Source organism: Panthera tigris, chromosome A1 (assembly GCF_018350195.1).
Source record: "Panthera tigris isolate Pti1 chromosome A1, P.tigris_Pti1_mat1.1, whole genome shotgun sequence".
Taxonomy (NCBI): Eukaryota; Metazoa; Chordata; class Mammalia; order Carnivora; family Felidae; genus Panthera; species Panthera tigris.
Window position 1 is genome coordinate 230,001,121 of NC_056660.1, and position 21,052 is coordinate 230,022,172.

A 21,052-nucleotide genomic window follows, 5' to 3' on the forward strand; every position below is an offset into this window, starting at 1 on the left:
TGTTGTGGCCGCCCTAATGTACCTCTGGATCTGATCAAAAAAGGACTGTTCTCAGGTATTTACTTGGCCCCAGAGCCCCACTCTTCTTCTTCTTCTTTTTTTTAATGTTCATTTATTTTGAGAGAGAGAGTGTGTATGTGGGAGCAGGGGAGGGGCTGAGAGAGAGGGAGGGACAGAGGATGCAGAGTGGGCTCCGGGATGACAGCAGTGAGCCCGATGTGGGGCTCCAACTCACGAACCTCGAGATTATGGCCTGAGCCAAAGTCAGACACTTAAGCGATTGAACCCCCAGGCGCCCCCACTCTTCCCTCTGATTCTGCTCCCTGGGGATCCCGAAGAGCTGGCTTTGCAGAGGTGCTGGCAATAGTAAGTGACATCACAGCCACCACCCTCCCAGCTTCCTGTCGCACAGGAAGGCCGTTTCTCTGGGAGCAGGATTGTGGAAGAGGCCTTCCTGCCCAGGCTCCTGCTCTCCTGGAGGGTAGACAGGGCTGGGGGTGAGGGGACGGTCACAGCCCGGATGAGGATGTTACCGCCAGATGTGAGCACACAGGGACAGCCTGCTTCCCCGTGACCCCAGCCCGGCCTGGGCTCCTCTGACCTGCCCAGAGAAGCCTGTCCACCACCCCCTCCCATCCCCCCTGCCGATGGTGTCCACCGCCATCCCCCCTTCTGGGGACCCTGAGCCCCAGACCCTCCCCAGCCTCTGGGGCCTGGGGTCCTGCTACAGCCGGAGTGGACCCGGGCACTGGGAGGTGGGTGGGGTCCTGGGGAACAAGTCCCTGCTCCGGGTGGGCGGGGCAGAGGGATGTGGGAACTTGGGCCCAGCGTCTCTGCACTTCCCTTCCTCCGGTGCAGGCTCAGGGCTCACGCAGGAAGCAATGTGGTTTCCCCTCCCCTGATCCAGCCTTCACCTCCACCCGCCCTCGGTTCCAGGGCGTACTGCGTGCGGTGGTGAGGCTATTCCAGGTGGAGCAGGGGGGCGGCCCTCACAAGACACGGCGCGCCCCCCGGGATGTTCCCAGGGGCAAGACGGGAGGCACAGAAAGTGTTCCAACGGGTTAGCTCGGATTTCATGACGAGTCGTGTTATTATCTAATTATGTGCGTTACGATGGCTACCACCACCTTTTTATTCCACAGGTACTTGGTGCCCGGCCCGGCCCGGGCACTGTGCAAGATCAACTACCGAGTTTTGCTGATGAGGCCAAAACAAGTCATGGATTCGATTAAAAGCAAAAACAAAAACACTGCATTGGGTGCCTGGGTGGCTCAGTCAGTTAAGCATCTGACTCGATTTCGGCTCAGGTCATGATCTCACGGTTCGTGAATTCAAGCCCCATGTGGGGCTCTGTGTTGACAGGGCAGAGCCTGCTTGGGATTTTCTCTCTCTGTCTCTGCCCATCCCCTGCTCGCTCTCTCGCTCTCTCTCAAACTAAGACAACAACTGTATTACCATAAAGCACAGGACCTTACACAATTAAGATGACCGAGAAAAGACTCTTGGGAACTAGCTGGTGCAGGAACACGGCAGGGAGGGACCTCTTTGAATCTCTCACTCAGGGAGGCCTCTTTCTGAGCCCAGACTGCAGAGGAAATGCTTGCCAAGGTCCCTTCTGACTTCCACAGGCTCAGCTTGTGCTTTCAGAGCAAAAGTCCCGCTGCCCCGGGGACAGTGTGATGCAATCCTCTCTTTGCTTTCTGTTTATAATTTCTGTGAAACAGAGACATAATTACGTCTTGCACTTTGGTTTAATTACTTGTCTGATGCCCTCAGAGGGAGTTCAACCCTGCTGTCCCCCAGGGCGGGGGGGCAGGGGCACCTGCAGTCCCTCTGGGGGGGGGGTGCAGCCTGGAGGCTCTGAAGCTGCGTTTGTATTGCAGGCTTTTTCTTAGAGGCAGTGTTGATTCTGGGGATACAGAGTAGGGCTGGGGGATCCTGGGTTTCTAGTCTTTAAAAATTGTAATACACTATGCGGCACCTGGGTGGCTCAGTTGGTTAAACATCTGACTCTTGATTTTAGCTCAGGTCGTGATCTCATGGTTTTGTGGGTTCGAGCCCCACTTCGGCCACCAATAGCGTGGGGCCTACTTGGGATTCTCTCTGCCCCTCTCCACTCAAAGACTTGCTCGCTCTCTCTCTCTCTCTCTCTCTCTCAAAATAAATACACTTTAAAGAAAAACACCTGTAACACACCAGTTTATTGACACGCATGCCCGTGATTATCTTTTCTTTCTAGAAGCCAAGGCTGAGGCATCCTCTGAGGGCCAAAGGCGAGGGTCCCTTCCTCCCAATTTACATGGTTCCCCTGATGCTGAAAATTCCCCTTGTCTCAAGGGCCCTCTCATGGGGAATCTGACTTCACACCTCCAGGGCACTCTTTAAAAAAAAAAAAAAGTATCATATTCTTAACTTTTTAACAAGTTTTATTTATTTAAGTAATCTCTACACCCAACGTGAGGCTTGAACTCACGACTCCGAGATCAAGAGTCACACGCTATTCCACATGAGCCAGCCAGGCATCCCTCCAGGGCCCTCTTGAAGCGGTTTCTCTGGCAGGTTGCTAGCCAGCATCTCCCAGCACCTTCCAGCAGCTTGACCATCTGCTTATATTTAAGGATTCTTTAACACATTCGGGACAAAAGTATGGGAAAGAAATTGACGTTTGTTCAGTACTACGTGCCAAGCACTGAATCAGGCATCTACACGCACCGATTCACTGGGGCAAGTTACTTGACCTTCCTGTGCCTCTGCTTCCTTGTCTGTACGGACACCCCCAACGGTACTGGGATGTCATCAGAGGAACATTGTGGACGAGGATACACGATGCGAAGAACAAGGTCTGGAGTGGGAAGCACTCGATAAATGTGAGTAGCTGTTTCCTCCTCCTCCTCCTCATCATCATCAAGGGAATTATTTAGCCCATTTTCCAGACCAGAAAACAGAGGCTCAGGGGGAATGAAGTGACCCTCACAAGGACCTCCTGGGGAGAAGTGGGTCAGCCTGGGGAGAAGTGGGAGCAGCCCAGGCTCCTCCTTAGCATTACATCATCTCTCCTGTCGGGATGCACAAAACATTCGTGAAAACCAGAACACCCTTATTAGCTCCCTGGTGCCTTTTTATCTCCTACTTTCAAGTTCCAGTAGCTTTCAAATGGTTTCAATTGCAACCCTCGGTAAGAAATGTGATGTAAATCACGACCCAGAACAGATATATATAAAAGGGAAACCAAAGTTTCTTGAAACATACTTTCTCTTACTATGTTCTAATTGTGCTGTGTGCCCTGGTATTTTTCCATGTGGTTCTATTTTATGTTTAAGAACTGGCTTCAACCTGGGGCACTTGGGTGGCTCAGTAGGTTAGGCATCTGACTGTTGGTTTCAGCTCAGGTCATGATCTCACCGTTAGAGAGTCCGAGCTCTGCATCGGGTTCTGTACTGACGATCTGGAGCCTGCTAGGGATTCTCTGTCTTCTCTGTCTCTCTGCCCCTCCCCACTCGTGCTCTCTCTGTCTCTCTCTCAAAAGTAAAGACACTTTAAAAAAAGAAAACTGGCTTCAACCTGGCCTCATGTGGCCGTTTGAAAACCACCAGTCAGGCAGAGAGTGAGTTCAGTCTTCTGAACAGCCCTGCCCAGGTGTGGTCCTGAGCACCCCCTTGGGGTTACCTGGGCCCCAGCTCCCTCAGCACCAGCCCCTCCTGCCAGGCCCCAGTCTCGAGAAGAAAGCTTGTGAAGCCCCATCCGCAGGGCCCCACATAGGTACCTGCCAGTCTGAGCCATCCAGATCGCTTAGGCCGTGCTCAGGAACACAGATTTAGGATTTATCCAGTCAGAGTCACCTTTTAAAGGGCAGATGCTCCTTTGATGTTTGTCTCTTGGTGTCCAAGGGACAGGTACTACAGTGTAGGGACACTAGGATGTCTGAGTGGAGACCAGCAGGTGCTTAGCAAGACATAAGGAAGAAGTAAGGGGACAAAAAGCGAAAGGAAAATTCCTTCTGGGATAAGCCTGCCCTCGTTGCCACCTTGACTGGCCAGCTCTGCTCTCCCCTCATCCGTCTCCTCTTCTTCCGGCCCTCAGCCTCCTCACTGTCCAGCTGCCTTTGCTTTTCAGTGTGGTCCACGCCAGCGGGAGGCACGTGGGCAGAACGCGTGTGGACAGGGCACCCGATACTTCCAGGCCTGGCCGCGTCGACCTGCCCAAGCAAGGCCCTGCCTGGTCATCCCCTCTGAGGCTTGATGCAGATGAGCACAGAGACCTTGGAACCCTGTGGAAGGACCTTGGGTCCCCAAGTCACTGCTCAGGTGGACAACACCCGTTCATCAGAGTCTCCCTCTAGCTTCACTAGAGTAAGAAGTAAACTTACGCTATGTAAAGCCACTAAGGCACAGAGATCATCCTCAAACACGAATGTCCTCTGAATACCTCTGAACTATCCAAGTTCAAGGCAGTGGAGGAAGAGATTCTCAAATGTAGCACATTTAACGGAGCAAAACATTTACTTCGAAACAGATCAGTAGAGTATCTCCAAAGCTCATTCCCACCCAGAACCTCAGAATGGGACCTTCTTTGGAAAGAGGGTCTTTGCAGACACAGTCAAGTTAAGATGAGGTCATCCTGGGCAAGGGCGGGCCCTACATCTAATTCGACTGGTGTTTGTATGAGGACAAAGATTCGGACACAAAGCCCCAGACACACAGAGAAGGAGGCCGGGTGCAGACCCAGAGCCTGGAGGGATGTGGCTCAAACCAAGAGCACTGAGGGTTGGCGGTGGCCACTAGAATCAGAAGAGGGACGGAAGGATTCCTGTGGGGACGTCTCACCTCCAGGACTGTGCCAGAATAGACTTCTGTTGTTTGAAGCACCCCACCCCCACCCCCGGCTTGTGGTGCTTCCTTGTGCAGGAAATTAATATACCCCGTAAACAAAGCCTCATGTAACCTTAAGAAATTGCGCTATTTTTAGCCCGGTTCCGGGTCACGTGCTCTCCCTTCGAAAGGGCGCATCTTAAATCTGTGCTTCCAGCTGGAGGGTGTGAGCGCAGACCCCAGGGAAGAGATCTCACCTCCTCCCAATCTTCCAGAGAAGTCCCCAAGGGGTTGAGTTGCCGGGAAGCTTCCAGAGCAAGCAAGTTCTCGGCCAGGAAAAATACCGGACCCTCAGGCTACCCGCCCAGGCCTAATTACCTTTGAAGATGGTTTGCCCCACCCTTCACAGCGTCTGCGACTCAGACAGCCGCTGGAGGGGCCGCGTTAGAAGTTAGAGCGGGTGGAGGAAAACCTCTCTGGGAGAGACACCTGCCCAGCCAGAAAGGAGGCCAGGGAGGCAAGGGAAGCCGAGGTACCTGCCCTCCTCTGCTGTTCTGTGCTATGGCCGGCCCTAGAACCCCACCCAATGGGTGGGGGCCCTTCTCTCCGCGCCCCATCCCCTCAGGGCCACCCGCTTATTGAGGCGTGCTGACCAGAATCCGCTAGCTTCTCATTATCACCCTAGTCATGTCTTACCTTTACTGCAAGCTTTCAGAAATCTAACACACCATGCGTCGGATGTCTTCCTGAATCAAATTTTCAAAGGCAGATAGATTGTAAGCACAATAGCTAATCAGGCTACCTCGGGACATGCTAACTTGATGAGCATTCTTTACCAAACATCATCTTTCTCAAAGGGAACAGTCGCCGGGTACCAGTTGCTGGGGCTCCTGGAAGAAAGTACCAGCAAGCCAGTGGCTTAAGGAACAGAAACTGCCTCGCTGTCGTCAAGGCTAGAAGTCCGAGGTCAAAGTGTCGGCGGGGCTGTTCCCCCCCCGCCCCCCGGGGACTGTGGGACGGAACACTTGTTCCAGGCCCCTCTTCCAGCTTCTGGAAGCTTGCTGGAAATCTTGGGCCTGTAGATGCTCCACCCCGGTCTTCACATGACCTTCTCCTGGTGTGCGTACCTTTGTCCCAAGTCCCACCTTCTGTGAGGCACCGGTCCCGTTGGATTAGGACCCGCTCTATTCCAACATGACTCCGTATTAACTAATGACATCTGTAATGACCCTATTTCTTCTTTTTTTAATTTTATAATATTTTTCACTTTTTTTTTTTTAAAGTTTACTTACTTATTCAGAAAGAGACAGAGACGGCGCGAGCGGGCGAGGGGCAGAGAGAGGAGAAGACAGAGAATCCCGAGCAGGCTCCACACTCTTGGCACGGCGCCCGACGTGGAGCTCCAACTCACAAAATTGCAAGACCGTGGCCTGAGCTGGAACCAAGAGTCAGACGCTTAACTGACTGAGCCACCCAGCTGCCCTTGTAATGACCGCGTTCCTAAAGAAGGTCACATTCTGAGGTACCGAGGGTTAGGACTTTACACGCGGATGGGGTGAGAGACACAATTCGATACATAACATTCTATGTAAGTTAGTTTTGTTAAAACCTGCACCTTAATAGGTTGGATTTGCTTTAAGTGGTTGTAATATCTGTAACAGCAAAATGGGGACATGAAAATACCCACTTGGCACAACTACCTCAGAAAACTGAGAGTTGCGAGGCGCCGGGGTGGCTCAGTCGGTTAAGCATCTGACTTTGGCTCAGGGCATGATCTCATGGTCCGTAAGTTCGAGCTCCTTGTTGGGCTCTGTGCTGACAGCCTGGAGCCCCCTTGGGCTTCTGTGTCTCCCTCTCTCTCTGCCCCTCCTTCACTTGCCCTCTGTCTCCCTCTCTCTCTCAAATAAACACCAAAAAAAAAATTTTTTTAAAGAAAACTGAGTTTTTAAAAAGCTAAACATAAGCAAACGCTGTGATCCCCGCCTTCGCTCCAAAAGAGACACTAAACAGAAACGTGTTCACCAAAAGACACGGACGCGGATCCGGACAGGATCTGCCCTATCGGAAACCTGAAACATTGCCCAGGCCCACCCACGGCCGTGCCGGTACATCGTGGAGTGTTCCAACGGCAGAGTTCCGCTCAGCAAGGAAAAGGAGTGAGCTCCAGCCTCGTGCCACAACACAGATCGAGTGAACATTTAATTCAGGCGCCAAAAGCAACCAAAGCCCAAAAATGCAGGAAGGAAAGAGCGGAAACGAGGATGAGGAAGGTATAGAAACAGGCCAGAGGCAAGATGCGCTTCGCACCTGCTCTTTGATTGAAAAGGCTCTGTTCCCTGGAAGGCTTGCGTGTGTGGGGATGCAAGAAACACGGAGAAGGGGAGCTCAGTGGGAGACGTGGGGGTCATTCCCGGTAGAAGAATAGTCAGGAATCTGGCCCAGCCCAGGGAAGAAAATACAAGCTTCCTTCGCCTCTCGGGATGGGCTGGTTCCAGCCTGGTGGTGCAAAAGTGAAATAAGGGAAAGGCGTTAAACCGAAAGGAAGTGTTGTTTCCTCTGTTTCCGAGACGACAGAACTGGCCCAGAACGAAGCTCTTTAGTCACACTCGGTGGCCCTGGTGACTTTAGTGTCTCTTAACGGGGCGCCCTTCACCTTTCCAGGCCGGAGCTGATTTTTGGAAACGGCCAGGGGTTTTTCAGAATCAAGTCAGGTGATTGAGCTGGGTGACCAAACTCCGTTCCATTTTACGAGGCGAAGCCCACACGTGGCCACAACGTGACATTCCCGGTTTCCTCGTGTGGGTTGTCATCTGGTGCTCAGGGCGGTTCCTTACAAAAGTCCCGACGCCGTCTGAGCGAGGACAACAGCCCCGAGGAAAGCTTGGAGTTTCTGAAGGTGCCTCCTCTGAGGGACAAAAGCGCTTCTGCCAAAAAGCGGATCCCTGACTGTCGCGTTCCCCTTATCGGACTCCCGCCCTCAGTCCGTTTCCCTAAAGGTCATCATCCATTTTCAGACACAGGATAAGGGGGTCGTTGTGGGTGCCTACGAGGAGAAGAGGGTCAACACCTGGGGGCTGGCCGTGGAGTGTGACAGGCGGGCAGGCGGAGGACCGGGTGGACACTGCCTGTATTTGCCTCCTGTGGCCGCCACCGCGAACGTGGTGGCTTAACGGAAATTTACCGTCAACGTTCTGGAGGTTGGAAGTGCAAGATCGAGGTATTGGCGGGGCCGCTCCCTCTGGGGTTCTGGCTAGACTCCTCCCCTGCTGTCCACCCTCCTTCGGGTGGTCGGCCAGCCACCTTGGACATCCCTCGTCTTGTGGACGTGCGGCTCCAATGTCTGCCTCCGACTTCGGGGTGTTTTCCCTGCGTGTTCCCGTGGCCATGTGGCCATCTTCTTCCAGGACGCCAGTCCCACCGGATACAGGCCCACCCGCTCCGGCGGGACATCTCAACTCATGACATCTGCAATGACCCCGTTTTCAAATAAGGTCACGTTCTGAAGTACTTAGGGTTAGGGCTTCACCATCTCTTTTTGGGGGGACACAGTTCCATCCATGACACCGCCTCTGTCACACCTGGGACGGTGTTAAACAGGCCCACCTGTACTCCTGTACATCATTCCGTCCAGACAAATCCTTTCTTTTTCTTCTTAATTTTTTTTAATGTTTATTTATTTATTTATTTATTTATTTTTTTATTGAGAGACAGAGAGAGAAAGAAACAGAGTAAGTGGCAAAGGGGCAGGAGGTGGGGGGGGGGGGAGACACAGAACCCGAAGCAGGATCCAGGCTCTGAGGTGTCAGCACAGAGTCCGATGTGGGGCTTGAACTCATGAACCCCGAGATCACGACCTGAGCCGCGGTCAGAAGCTCAACCTACTGAACCACCAGGTGCCCCAGACAAATCCTTTCTTGGAGATCCAATCCGTTGTGCCCAGAACACCTCGAAATGAAATTGTTGTGCTTTTTTCCTTCCCTTTGTCTCTGACAGGTGCCCACTGACTGAACAGGCTCCTTACTGCAGGAACACAAAAGATAGGGCTTTTAATTCCCACACTAGGCTCTTGAGACCCAGAAGGGAAGGTAGGAGGGCTTTGGAGCAGGTTTAAGTCTTAACAAAAACAAAGGAGCGGGGAAATTGATAGCTCCGCCCGCCGAAGCCTCTGGGTAAGTCACAGGGGTGGGGCATGGGGGGGTATTGGGGTGGGAAAGATGGGGTCTGAGTGGGGAGGCTGTAGAAAGGAGGTGTTAGACAGGGAAGACTGAGTCTGGACTCCCAGATGTTCCTGGCCAGAGGATGGGCGGGAGCCCAAGGAAGCTGAGCCAGGGGCACAGGCCTTCCCAGGGTGGGCGTCATTCCCGGGGGTCGTGGATCAGCTTCCTGTGTTGCCCCTTCACCTTCAGCTGCCCCGGCTGCCTCTGGCTCCTTCTGAACATTCTCCACGCCCTGAGGCATTGCTGCCCCAGGCCCCTTCCCAACAGCCTGGAGGCGCGCCTTGGCTCCGAAGAGATGCTGGTGGGGAGGAGGGCGGTCTCTACCAGCACCCAGGAGGCTGCGTTCATTCCCCCCCCCCCCCCCCCCCCGTGGCTGCTAGAACAAAGGACCACAAAGTGGGTGGCTTAAAACAACAGAGACGTATTCTCTCACAGTTCTGAAGGCCAGAAATCTGAAATGAACGTGTCTGAGGCGTCACACCCTCCAGAGGCCCCGGCAGACAACCTCTTTCCTGCCTCCTTCCACTTCGGGGGGCTGCCCGCCTTCCTTAGCTGGTGGCCCTATCACTCTGATCCCTGACGCGCCCCCCCCCCCCCGCCCCTGATCACACCGGTCCCTCCTCTTCTGTGTCAAATCTCCTTCTGCTTCCATAAGGATACGTGTGATTGCACTTGCGGGCCCCCTGGACAACCCAGGATTATCTCCCCATCTCGGGGTCCTTAACTTAATTGCCTATGCAAGGACTTTACCGCATAAAGTACCCTTTGCAGTCGCGAAGATTAAAGTCTGGTGTCTTCGGGCATCATTTTTGAGCCCACAATAGCGAGAATGCGTGCGAGGCACCCACGCTAGTAACCAGAAATTGCTGACAGGGACCAGCTGGGGCACACGGGCCCCTCCCTCTCTCACCCCCCCCCCCCACAGGCGCCCTTAGGGGGCCCCCTCCGCTGAGGTCCTCAGGCTCTAATCCAAGGACGAGAGCAGATCCTACCCGCCTTCCCTTCTAGCTCTCCGCGGAGGCTCCCTGTGTCCAGAGGGCATCTCAGTGGCCCACACAGCACGCGGCGCTTGCCAGCTCAGGGAAGGCCCATCCACCGGCCTGCCTCCCGCACTTCCAACGCTGCGTGGCCAAGGGCGACCACCTGAGCTGGCGGCCTCGGTGGCTTCCGTGACAGGCATCCCCCCCCCCACCCCAGCTTCATCCAACGTTCATCCAGTTGGTGACTCCATACTCTAAGACCTCACGGCCCAAGTGGGGTGTGGGAACAATGGTGTCACCGTCGCCTGGGAGCTTGCTGGAAAATCAGAGTCTCGGTCCCTGCCCCAGACCTCCCGAATCAGAATTTGCATTTCAACCTGATCCCCAGGACATCCTCGGGCACGCTGCAGTGAGGCAAGCACTGGTCTGGACACCACTAGGGTGGGTCCCTTCTCACCAACACAACAGCTCGCTCCGTTCAAGGCCTGGTCCTGTCTCTCCTGGCCGAAGGGCGTGGGCTCTGTGGCTCTCTAGGATGTGGTTCGGTGGCAAAGTGGCATTCTTTTGGGTTATCTTCCTGACGGTTATCTATTTTGAGTTTCAGATAACATTCTAAACCCTGGCTTGGGTCGTTATTCTATGGGGCATTTCTCTCCACCGCCCACACCCAGCGAATGGCAGACCCAGCCTCCCCCATCCCCCCCACCCCCCCCACCCCCCCACCCCACCCCGCCACCTGCCCAGCGAGCTCTAAAACCCATCTGGGTCCGGCCTGCCCGCCACGAACGCCTGTTGTCTATCTGTAGGCATTTCATCCCTTTCCTCCAGAAAAGGTCTCCCGGGAGGGGGCTGTCGCTCACTGCACACTCACCAGCTTCCCTGCACCCAGCTCAGGACCAGGTCCCATGGTGGTCACATGACTCGGGCCTGCCCGTGTCCTCGGTTCTCCTGGCCACAGTGATTGGTCCAGCGTTTCATCACGTGACTGAAACTAGACCAATCAGAGTCCTTCCCTGGGGCTTTTTATACTGAAGCTGGGAAATAGTGTCTCTCTCTCTGTCTCTGTCTCTGGTCCTTCTATATAGGGTCCTGTAAACTGGTATGATGTTAGTAGGTACTGTCACACCAAGGTACTCCCTCATGGCAGCCTCCACTCAGGGGTACCTGTCCCATGGCACCGGCCCACACGTGGATTTGGCTTCTGTCCTTTGCGACTGAAAAAGTCCTCACGCATTCCCATCTCGAAGCCTCTTATTGTGTGCCATGCTGGGGGACAGGGTCACTCCCCTGGAGTTGGCATCCACAGGCCCTGCCCCGCAATTTTACTCCATGTCCATCACTGCCCCCCAACTGGGCCCGACGTCCCGCACTTGGAGCCCTCCGAAGGCGCTGGCCATCTTGGCATTCCTTGGCTTGTGGCTGCTGGGAAGTTCCAGGCCCTCGGTTTCCTCCCGGTGTTTCAGCGTCCACACCCAGCGACAGCATCATCCTACGGCCCTGCACTAACTTGTGCCTGTGTTTCCCCTTTCTGAGCCATGAGCATCCCGGAGGGACGCTTGCAGCCCTGGGGTCCAGTACCTTTCACAATCGTGGAACATCTGTAGCAAATACTGTGGCGGGAACATCCAAACTCCACGCGTGGCTTTTGAACTCCGTGTTCGTGAACCTGTGTTTCAGCGGATGTTCATGACTGTCAGGCTGTAAACCGCCTCTGTCTCTGCAGCCTTAAGAAGGGGGAGATCATGGCTCTTGCATCACAGGCTCCTCAGGAGGAGTCACGGGGGGCCCGTGAAGCACTTAGGACCATGTTCGGCATCTGGTAAACACTTCCAAGGACGTACTTGTATTGTGTACATCTCCTCCCCTCCCCCTACGTCCTCTTCCTTCTCTCGCCTTCTCCTCGTCTTCTCCTGTCATTTCCTCACACCCCTTCTCTGCCTCTCAGCTCAAGGGTGACTGTCTGCCATGGGCACCTGTCCAGCTCCGGGGGAACGCTAGGGGCTGGCCATTGAGATGGCTGAGAGCAGAAAAAAATACCCCTGCAACTCCATTTATCCGTCTGGCTTGCTTCATTCCATCCCCACCTACCCACCCCCGATTGATTGATTGATTATTTATTTATTTACTTTAATTTTTATTTTTGAGAGAGAGAAAGAGAGTGAGAGTGGGGGAGGGACAGAGAGCGAGGGAGACACAGAATCCGAAGCAGGCTCCAGGCTCCAAGATGTCAGCACAGAGGCCGACGCGGGGCTCGAACCCAAGAACGGCGAGATCATGACCTGAGCCGAAGTCGGTCGTTTAAACGAATGAGCCACTCAGGCGCCCCACCACCCCCAATTTAGAGCCTATTTCCAGCTAGGTGACCCAGGGCACCGATGTCCTTATCCTCTAGACATAATCCCTGGCTTATCCCCTGGGATTGATGGGCCTTAGAGCCCTCTGACAGACGCTGAGGGGCTGTGTCGTCAGAAGGAGTCAGCACGGGCCCCAGGAAGCTCTCCTGACCCGAGGAAGAGCTTTCCAAAGGTAAAAGGACACGTTTTTCTCCTGCACAGTATCTTTTCACTCCAATTATGCTGTTCCCCCCAGTCAGGTTCGCTTAGGAAATTTTAACATGTGAATAGTCAGTGCTGACCATGTGGAATGGCTCTCCGAGAAGCCAGGGGAGTCACTAAATTGCCATTAGGTGGACAGTCCTGGCCCCCCGAGTCAGGGCATCGGGCTGGGAGCGGGCCCTCCGGGTGGACCCCCGAGGTCAGCAGCAGACAGCGCATCCGGAACGGTGCTTCTTCACAGCTGGATCCTTCTGCTGATGTCACTGCTGAGCATTCAGAGCGACACTCGGTGGCGAAAGAGCTAAGTCTGGAGGGACACGGAGGCAGAGGTGTGGAGTACTTCCTGGTCACCTGCTTCTCTCGTTTCTGCCTGTTCGCCTCCCGGCCTGCTTCTCTCTAGTGACAACACCCCGATTTGCCGTCAGGAGGCCGCCTGTCCCCGTGTCAGTCCAAGAGTGAGCGTGGGACCCGGGTCCCGCCACTCAGGCGGCCCCGCTTCCCTGCTTGCTCTTCTCCATCTGGACGGGCAGGTTCCCAAAGCCACCCCAGAGAGGCCCCCGAGCCCACCAAAGTCTCAGGCTGAGCCCAGAGATGGGGAAAGGAAGGTTCATTTGACTTTTTCTGAATGACCGGATCCAGCCGCTTCCGGAGCTGACCCTCACTGGCTGTCTCAGCCTGGGAACCCGTAAGTTCTCTTTTCTGCACAACCGGCGAGGCTAGGATCCCCGACCCGGCAACAGGAGCCCGACGTTCCTTCCCGTTCCCCCACGCCCACCCCCTTCCTGGCCCGCAGCCCACACCTTTGCCGAAGGCCTGTATCGGTCTCCTTGGGCTGTCCTCGAAGATGACCGCACACCGGGCGCCTCAAACAGCGGGACTGTATCCTGCCTTGCAGTTCCGGAGCCAGGGGTCCACATGTAAGGTGTCGGCAGGGGTGCTCCCTCTGAGGGCCGGGGAGGATCCCGCCTGCCTTTTCCAGCTCCTCGTGGCTCCAGGTCTTCCTTGGCTCACGGCTGCGTCACTCGGAACTCTGCCCCCATCTTTACCTGTCCCTCTGCGTTCTTTCCTCTTACAAGGATGTGATTTTATTTATTTTTTTAATGTTTGTTTTTGAGACAGAGAGAGAGAGCATGAACGGAGGAGGGTCAGAGAGAGGGAGACACAGAATCCGAAACAGGCTCCAGGCTCTGAGCCGTCAGCACAGAGCCCGACGCGGGGCTCGAACCCACGGACCGCGAGATCGTGACCTGAGCCGAAGTCGGCCGCCCAACCGACTGAGCCCCCCGGGCGCCCCAAGGATGTGATTTTCAATCGAGATCCATCTGATGACATCCGCAAAGACCTTGTTTCCAAAAAAGTTCCCGTTCACAGGTTCCAGGCGGGCTTAAGTGTTGAGGGGAAACTATTCAACCCCCTGCAAAGCCTCATCCCTTCCTACACTGCGAGCATCCTGGTCCCATGACCCCCAACTTTGCCTCCAAACCCTGTGAGGACTCTGGCTCTCAATCCGGTTTGATTCGGGATCCGGATTACCCCTCCCAAAACTCTCATTCCAGGAACTCCCATGTGCCACATAGAACTTTCCAGAATTTATGGGTAAGAAAGGTATGCAATGCTGATGGTATTAAAAGGTCCAGGAAATGACACTGGCTTCTTTTATCTTTTTCCCTTTGGAGCAGGTCTTCAATATACCAGAAAGGCTTTGATATGAGGGACTATTATAGCAAATTACAGAAGCATTTGAAAAGGTCGTCTTTTAAGAGTTTTTGTTTTGTTTGTTTTTATTTTTACTTCTTGAGAGACAGAGAGAGAGAGAGAGTGAGCACAAATGGGGGGGGGAGCAGAGAGAGAGAGGGAATCCCAAGCAGACACCATCACAGAACCAAACTTGGGGCACGACCCTATGACCCTGGGATCATGACCTGAGCCAGAGTCAAGAAAGAGTTGGATGCTTAACTGACTGAGCCCCCCAGGCACCCCTCGTTTTTATCCTTAATTATGGTAAAATACACATAACATAAAATTTATCCCTTTAACCACTTTTAAGTATACAGTTCATTCAGTGGCATTAAGTCCATTCACACTGTTTTGGAATCCCCACCCCCACCGTCCCTCTCCAGAAATTTCCGTCATCCCAGACCAAAATCCTATATCCGTTAAACAAAAACTCCCCAAGCTCTCCAAGCAGAGCCCTATGTTGCTGAATTAGGAGACGGAATATTTTGGCAACAGACCACACAGCTGTCGAGTGAAAGCTCAGCTGGGGATCAGTTTCCTCCAGGATGGAAAACAGGACTTCCTGGCCACCTGCTTGTCCCCTCCGGCCACACCCCATGCCCTGCACTCCTGAGGGCCCTTTCGGCGGCCTTCACTGCGCTGAGCTTCTGGTTCTTGAATCTGAAAGCCAGGCGTGGGCCTGATTTGTTTGAAGCCCATGCAGCTAGCTCTGAGGCCTCAGAACGGACAGACGGTCCACTGAGTCTTGGAGGAAGGACCAGAGATGTGACGGAGAGGGTTAGCTCCAAAGCTCACACCCGTGGAGCAGGGCTGTTACAGAGAAGGTGCTTCCCAGCCGGGCACTACATTTCCCAGCAGCCCTGTGGGCGCATGGGGCTCGGGGAACGGGAACAGAGTCTCGTAGGTACCGTCCAGGCTAGGGCAGGGAGACGCGGATTCCCTCCTGCTTCCTCCCTACCTTCACAGCCCAGGGTCGGGAGACAGGAAACTTCTGTGAAGATGGTAAATATTTGCCCCTGACCTACCCTGGTGCTTCCCCAAGTGGCCCCCATGGCGAGGCACCTCCCTCCCCTCGGGAAATGTGGGTAACAACCCATCTTTCCAATCTGTCGGCCTTACTATACCTCAAGTTTTCTACCAATACACTATATTTAATTTAATTAATTTATTTATTTTTAATACACTACATATTTTTAATTTTTTTTTCAGTGTATTTATTTTGAGAGAAAAAGAGAGAGCACGCCTAACACCGAAGGGGCAGAGAGAGAGAGAGAGAGAGCAGGAGAGAGAGAATCCCAAGCAGGTCCCACAACACAGGGCTCGAACTCAGCAACTGTGAGATCATGACCTGAGCTGAAACCAAGAGTTCAACGCTCAACTGACTGACCCCCCAGGCGCTCCTATGCTATATTTTAAAGCAAAGATTATGATGCTTGTTCTACTATAACGAAGCCCTCTGTCCCTGACCCAGGAGCCCCGAGGCACCTGGCAGTGTCCATGACTCTGAAGGATAGACAGGCCAATCCCAGACTGCTCACAGTCTGACAAGACCCAGGCCTGATACCTCGATCGGTTTCATGAGAGCTGTGGTGTCTGAAGAAAGCAGTGGAAGGTCTGGAAGCAAATAAGATGCCCATCCCTCCCCCCCACCCCCCATGTCCTGGGCAAATTGGGCGTGAGAGAAAGCAGATCTTCTTGAAAGAGCTGTGCTTGGGAGACCCGCTTTCCAAAAGGGGGCGGAAGTGTGGGGTCACAGGGGGACACCACGCCTGTGGAGTCTAGAGCAAGACCCACGAGGTGTTAATGCTCACACGACCCCCTTCCCCCAGGGAGCTGGTGAGAAGGCAGACAGATTCAGGAGGTCTGCAAGCTCCCAGGGGAAGCCGATGCTGTTGGCCTTGGACACGCTTGAGCAGGGTCCCGGGGACGGACGCACTGGACACAAGGCTGGCATTTACCCCTGTGCCAGGAGGATGGGACGGAAACTTCCTTAGGCCTGCCACCTGCACCACCCTGCCTCGTATCGAGTCCCATTGCCCTGTCCCCACCTGAACAGGCACAGTCTCAATTCGCAGGTATGCATCCATTCGGCGACCAAAATGGGGCACTGTGGCTATGACCGCCGGGGACCTTGGGAATTTTCTGAGACAGAAGATGGGCTTCTCAGAATGGCCCTGACCTCTCTTCCCTCCTAACGTCCCCGGGAGCACCTCCAACCTCTCAGAAATTTGTCAGCTGGGCCCGTCGCCTTGCACATAGATGGGGGTCCAAGAAATGGCTTCTGAATTAATGACAAAAATCTATCAATCTGTATTTGCATCTTACAGCTCCAGGGGACCGTTGAGAGAAAGAAAACTCCCGGCAGAAATAACCACATTTGCTTCTGGCCTGTTTGTTCATTTATCTGCTCTTCTGGAAACTAAGAAGCCCTTATTTTTAGCACCTCCCATGCTGAAGCATGGATTTTTTTTTTTTTTTCCTTCAAGCTCTCTTAAAAAGTTGACACTTCCCAGCCTATAAACTGCAAAGTCATGTCAAGGTTCAACAGAAAGACACAGTGGGGGAAGAGGCCTCCTGTCCCACAGCCCCAGGAAACACTCACAGGGAGAGTGTCCCTGAAGCAGACCCCCAGCAAAAGACCCCGCTCCTTCAACCTTGGCTCACCCTATGGAGTAGGGGGCGGGCGTTCTGTCTGGAGTCTCCTCCCCGCGTTGACCGCTTGACCAAGTGAAACTAACCCATGGTAGTTTATAAGCCTCTCACTGGAAAAACGTGGGTTGTGTGAGCCAAGCGTGAACCCCCGTTTTAAAAACATTTGCAAGGGGATAGTTGTGGCAACTGAGGCTCGAGATGTTTCTAGCTCTGACTCACCGCGAGAACTTGGGCAAGTCTGACTTCTCTGGGTCTCGATTTCTCTGTGAGGGACAGGGGAATAATGATTGTAGACCCCTCTCCCCAGTTATACCCCTAGAACTCGAAAGAGCTGTTGCCCCCCTACGTGACTAATTTTTAGCTCAAACATCCGTGACATCTCTTAATGTCCGTACACAAGGAACCATGATGATAGCAGCCGCCTCAAAAACAGACCAGGGGAGTCGTAATAATTAATAATGCAGTGCTAGGACATAGATTTCCAGGGCGGTAATCTTTTTCGTGCCTCTGTGAGGACAGGGGGTGGCTGGTATGAGTGAGAACGTCACCATCATCAACATCATCATCACCGTTGATCTTTGCAATCAGGAGGTGCATTCTTCCCTAGAGCCCTCAAGACACTGTGGCCTGGACTTCCTGTCCCCAGAGCTACTTCTGTTATGGGAAGTCCCGCCCCCAACACATGGCACTTGGAAATTAACACAGAGGGGAGCCAGGGCCCGGACCCAGAAGGCCCCAAAGGGAGCTCCGGAGGCGGCCAGAACACCCCGGGGCTGCAAGCTGGGCACGTGGAGAAGACCCAGGTCCCTCTGGTGCCATCTGACCCACGGTGGGAAGCAGTTGGGGCGGCCGCCAGGCCAGCACGCCCCCAGTATCTATGTCAGTCCTGGCCTGTCCCAAGCAGCCTGGCTGTCCACCAGGCTGTCACCAAACTGACGGAAGACCCAGATGAGGACGGGCTTTGTGGAATGTGTTCTCTGAGCGCTCGCTGCCCGAGAGGCTGCCTGAGTTCTTTTGATGGGAAATTGCAGAGACGAGGCTCCGTGTCCGTGCTTCTCATCCTTCTGCACCATACACCCGCCCTTTTTTCTCCTTTCTTCATTTCCCCATTTCTCTAAGCTCCTGTGAGTGCTCTGATTGCCAACCCAAATCCTGCCTGCCCGTCCATCGGTAGGTCCCAGCCCCGGTCCTCACTGGCCACATGACCACATCCTCATTGGCCACATGACGCCTGGTTACAGGGACACTTCACCTTCTCCTTCTACCAAGTTCTAACGACATAGGAGGGCCTTCCTCCTCTCGGTGAAGGGGGCGGGTCTCCAGGGCACAGGAGGCTCTTCTCAGAGCGCCCAGTGTAGTCAGGCTCAGGAAAGGACTCACAGTTTCAGGAATCCACGGGGCGTCAAGGTTACTTGCAAAGACCAGGGGCCAGCAAACAGCCTGCGAGCCAAGAATGGCTGTTGTGTTTTTAAATAGTTGAGTAAAAAAAATAAAAGAAGAAGACTATTTTGTGACACGTGAAAATTACATGAAATTCGAAGTTCGGCGTCCGCAAAGTCTTACTGGAACACGGCCACACTTAACTCGCTTCCACATTCTCTGTGGCTGCTTTGCCCTTCGGCCACAGAGCTGAGTAGCTGTGACAGGCGGCACAACCCGCGGAGCCTAACATGTGTACCAGCTGATGTTCCTGAGAAAGGTTGCTGGCCCGTGGGCACAGACTCTGGAGCCAGATTGTCTAACTTCAAATCCTAGATCCACCGCTTACTGGCTGTGTGACGGGGGGCAAGTTCTGTCTCCCTCTCTGCCTCCGTGTCCACATCCCTCAAATGGGTACAACAGTCCTTATTTCAAAATATCATTGTAAGGATTAGAGGAACTATCATTCCTCAGGTCTTAGAACCGTGCCCGGCACTTAGGAGTACTGTGGATAGGGGCCTGGATGGCTCAGTCGGTTGAGTGTCTGACTTCGGCTCAGGTCCTGATCTCATGGTTTGTGGGTTCGAGCCCTGCATCGGGCTCTGTGCTAACAGCACAGATTTTAAAAAATTTAAAAAAAAAAATAGAAGTACTGTGAATGGGTTAAATTATTTTCAGATCCTTACACATCACCATCCTACACCAGAGTGAAATGTATAAGAATTCTTAAGCTTTCCTTCTACTTGACACAGAAGGGTTCTTTAAACATAGCGTTTTCTTTGCTTTTCATCACTGCCCCGTATGCAAACAGATCCAGGAAACCTTAGCTCAGGCTTCTCAAATCCCAGATGGGTTCTAATTTGTTATGTCGGAGGAAAAAAGTCTGGCTTCCCTAGCAGGTGCACGGGGCTGTTTTGTGAGTCACAGACGTCACCTCCTTACTCTTCAGCATTAGAAGACATTCTGGGCCGGCTCGACAAATCCTGCCTGTAAAGCGAAAGCAGAATGAGGAAGCATGGACTTCCCGCAAGGACAGGGATGTTCTCGTTCCTGAACCGTGGTGGCTGGGGTGACGCGTGGAAGAGTCTGGGAGAGCTGGCACGGGACGGGGGACATCCGCAGTATCCCCGCCCCCCCACCTCCCACTTCTTCCACGGGACCGAGTGCTGGTCGAGCTCCTGGCTGCTCCGTGGGAGATTCCTCCCCTGCCCGACCTCCTGTGCAGTTTGTCGTGGTCGTGTGACCAGACGCATCAGCGCTGGAATGTGGGTGGGGGCGACAGGCACCACCGCTGCCTCTGGGCCTTAAGTCATGGAGCCCGTGCCCCGCCCTGCCCTCCACCTGCCTGTGAACTGCAACCACACAGATGACAGCGATACCCTAAGCGACAGCAAAACAGCAAGGTGACAGAACCTGGGTCCCTGAGTGAGCACGTGCAGCAGAGAAACCTGTCCCCTTGGACCCATCGTGGAAGGACTCTCAGAGAGAGTACATGTTTGTTAAGTCACCATTCCGGGAGCTAGAACCCAGAACCTAGAACCTAGAACCTAGAAAAGAGGGTTAATTATACTTCTGCACCCACCTCGGGACGTTCCAGTGAGAATGTACTTTGACCATCAAGGAGAACTACTTCTGCATGAGACTCAGCATTTTCCCGAGAGAGAGTCTGACCCCTTGTATTCTTTAGCCGCCAAGATAAAGAGCCTCAGGCTTACGTGTGTTTTCAAGGAGCTTTGGAAATGTTTCAGACTTGAAAAAAATCAGAGGCCTCAAAGTATGGAAATAGCAATAGGAAACTCAAATGATTACTTTACATACTCCTCCATTCATTGTGAAATTGAGGACACATGAAGGTCTCACTACATCTGAAAAACATTTGTAAAGCCAAGTGTTCCCATGTTACAAGAACTGGTAAGTATGCCAGTGATTGCCAGGACATAACAGCTAATTGTTAAGTTAAATGAGCAACTTGTAGCTAAAATCATTTTCGGAGCAAAATCACGGCCCCGCCCAACCGCCGCAGAGCTCATCGTGCCAGGTGACTGCACACTTCCAGAGCTGTCTCTACGTCCCCTTTTCTCTTGCTTCCTCATCACAAACACCAATCAACCAAAACCTCTTTCTCTAAACGTGAAAAACACGGAAGCCGACGGAGTTAGGTGGAACGCCGAATCGTTCTGGTTGCCTGCAGGGACCAGGGCTTTGGATGTGCATTTCAGCAGGACAGACGGTTCCTGAGCCATAAGGTCAAAGTCGCCATCAGCTGATGTGCATCCAGTTGGGCTTTTCCAATCGGACTTTCCCCAAACCCACTCCCCTGCAAGGAAGGGAAAGCAGGTATTTTCCAAACCCACACCTTACAAATGTCAGGGATTTTTTTTTTTTAAATGCTTGGTCTCCCTCATTGTGAAGTCTGTTTTTTAAGTGACTTTAATTGGAAAAACCTTTTTTGTCTCCCAAAACTGAATCCAGATGAGGCCATCTGCCTCCTCTCCACGTGTGCGCAGAGCGCGGTTCCGAACGCCTCGTGAGGCGTGTTTTTGCTGGTCTCCGCCCAGAGCAACTTTGTTCAAACATTCCTGTCACTTGCATGGTTTATTTTATCCAACGTGTTAATTAATGATACTTGCAACAAGCTTGTAGTTATTAATTAAACCATTTGGATGGGCCCCCCCAAAGACAGT

General features: G+C 53.5%; 1 long non-coding RNA gene across 1 annotated transcript; it reads right to left on the reverse strand.

Annotated features, from left to right (window-relative positions):
- Positions 1-10,265: 10,265 nt before the first annotated feature.
- On the reverse strand, positions 10,266-11,891 carry LOC122231900. The gene is made up of 3 exons (XR_006209187.1): positions 11,584-11,891; positions 10,877-10,996; positions 10,266-10,593 (listed from the first exon to the last, which is right to left on the reverse strand). It is a non-coding gene; the product is annotated as an uncharacterized LOC122231900 (long non-coding RNA).
- Between the last annotated feature and the right edge of the window lie 9,161 nt (positions 11,892-21,052).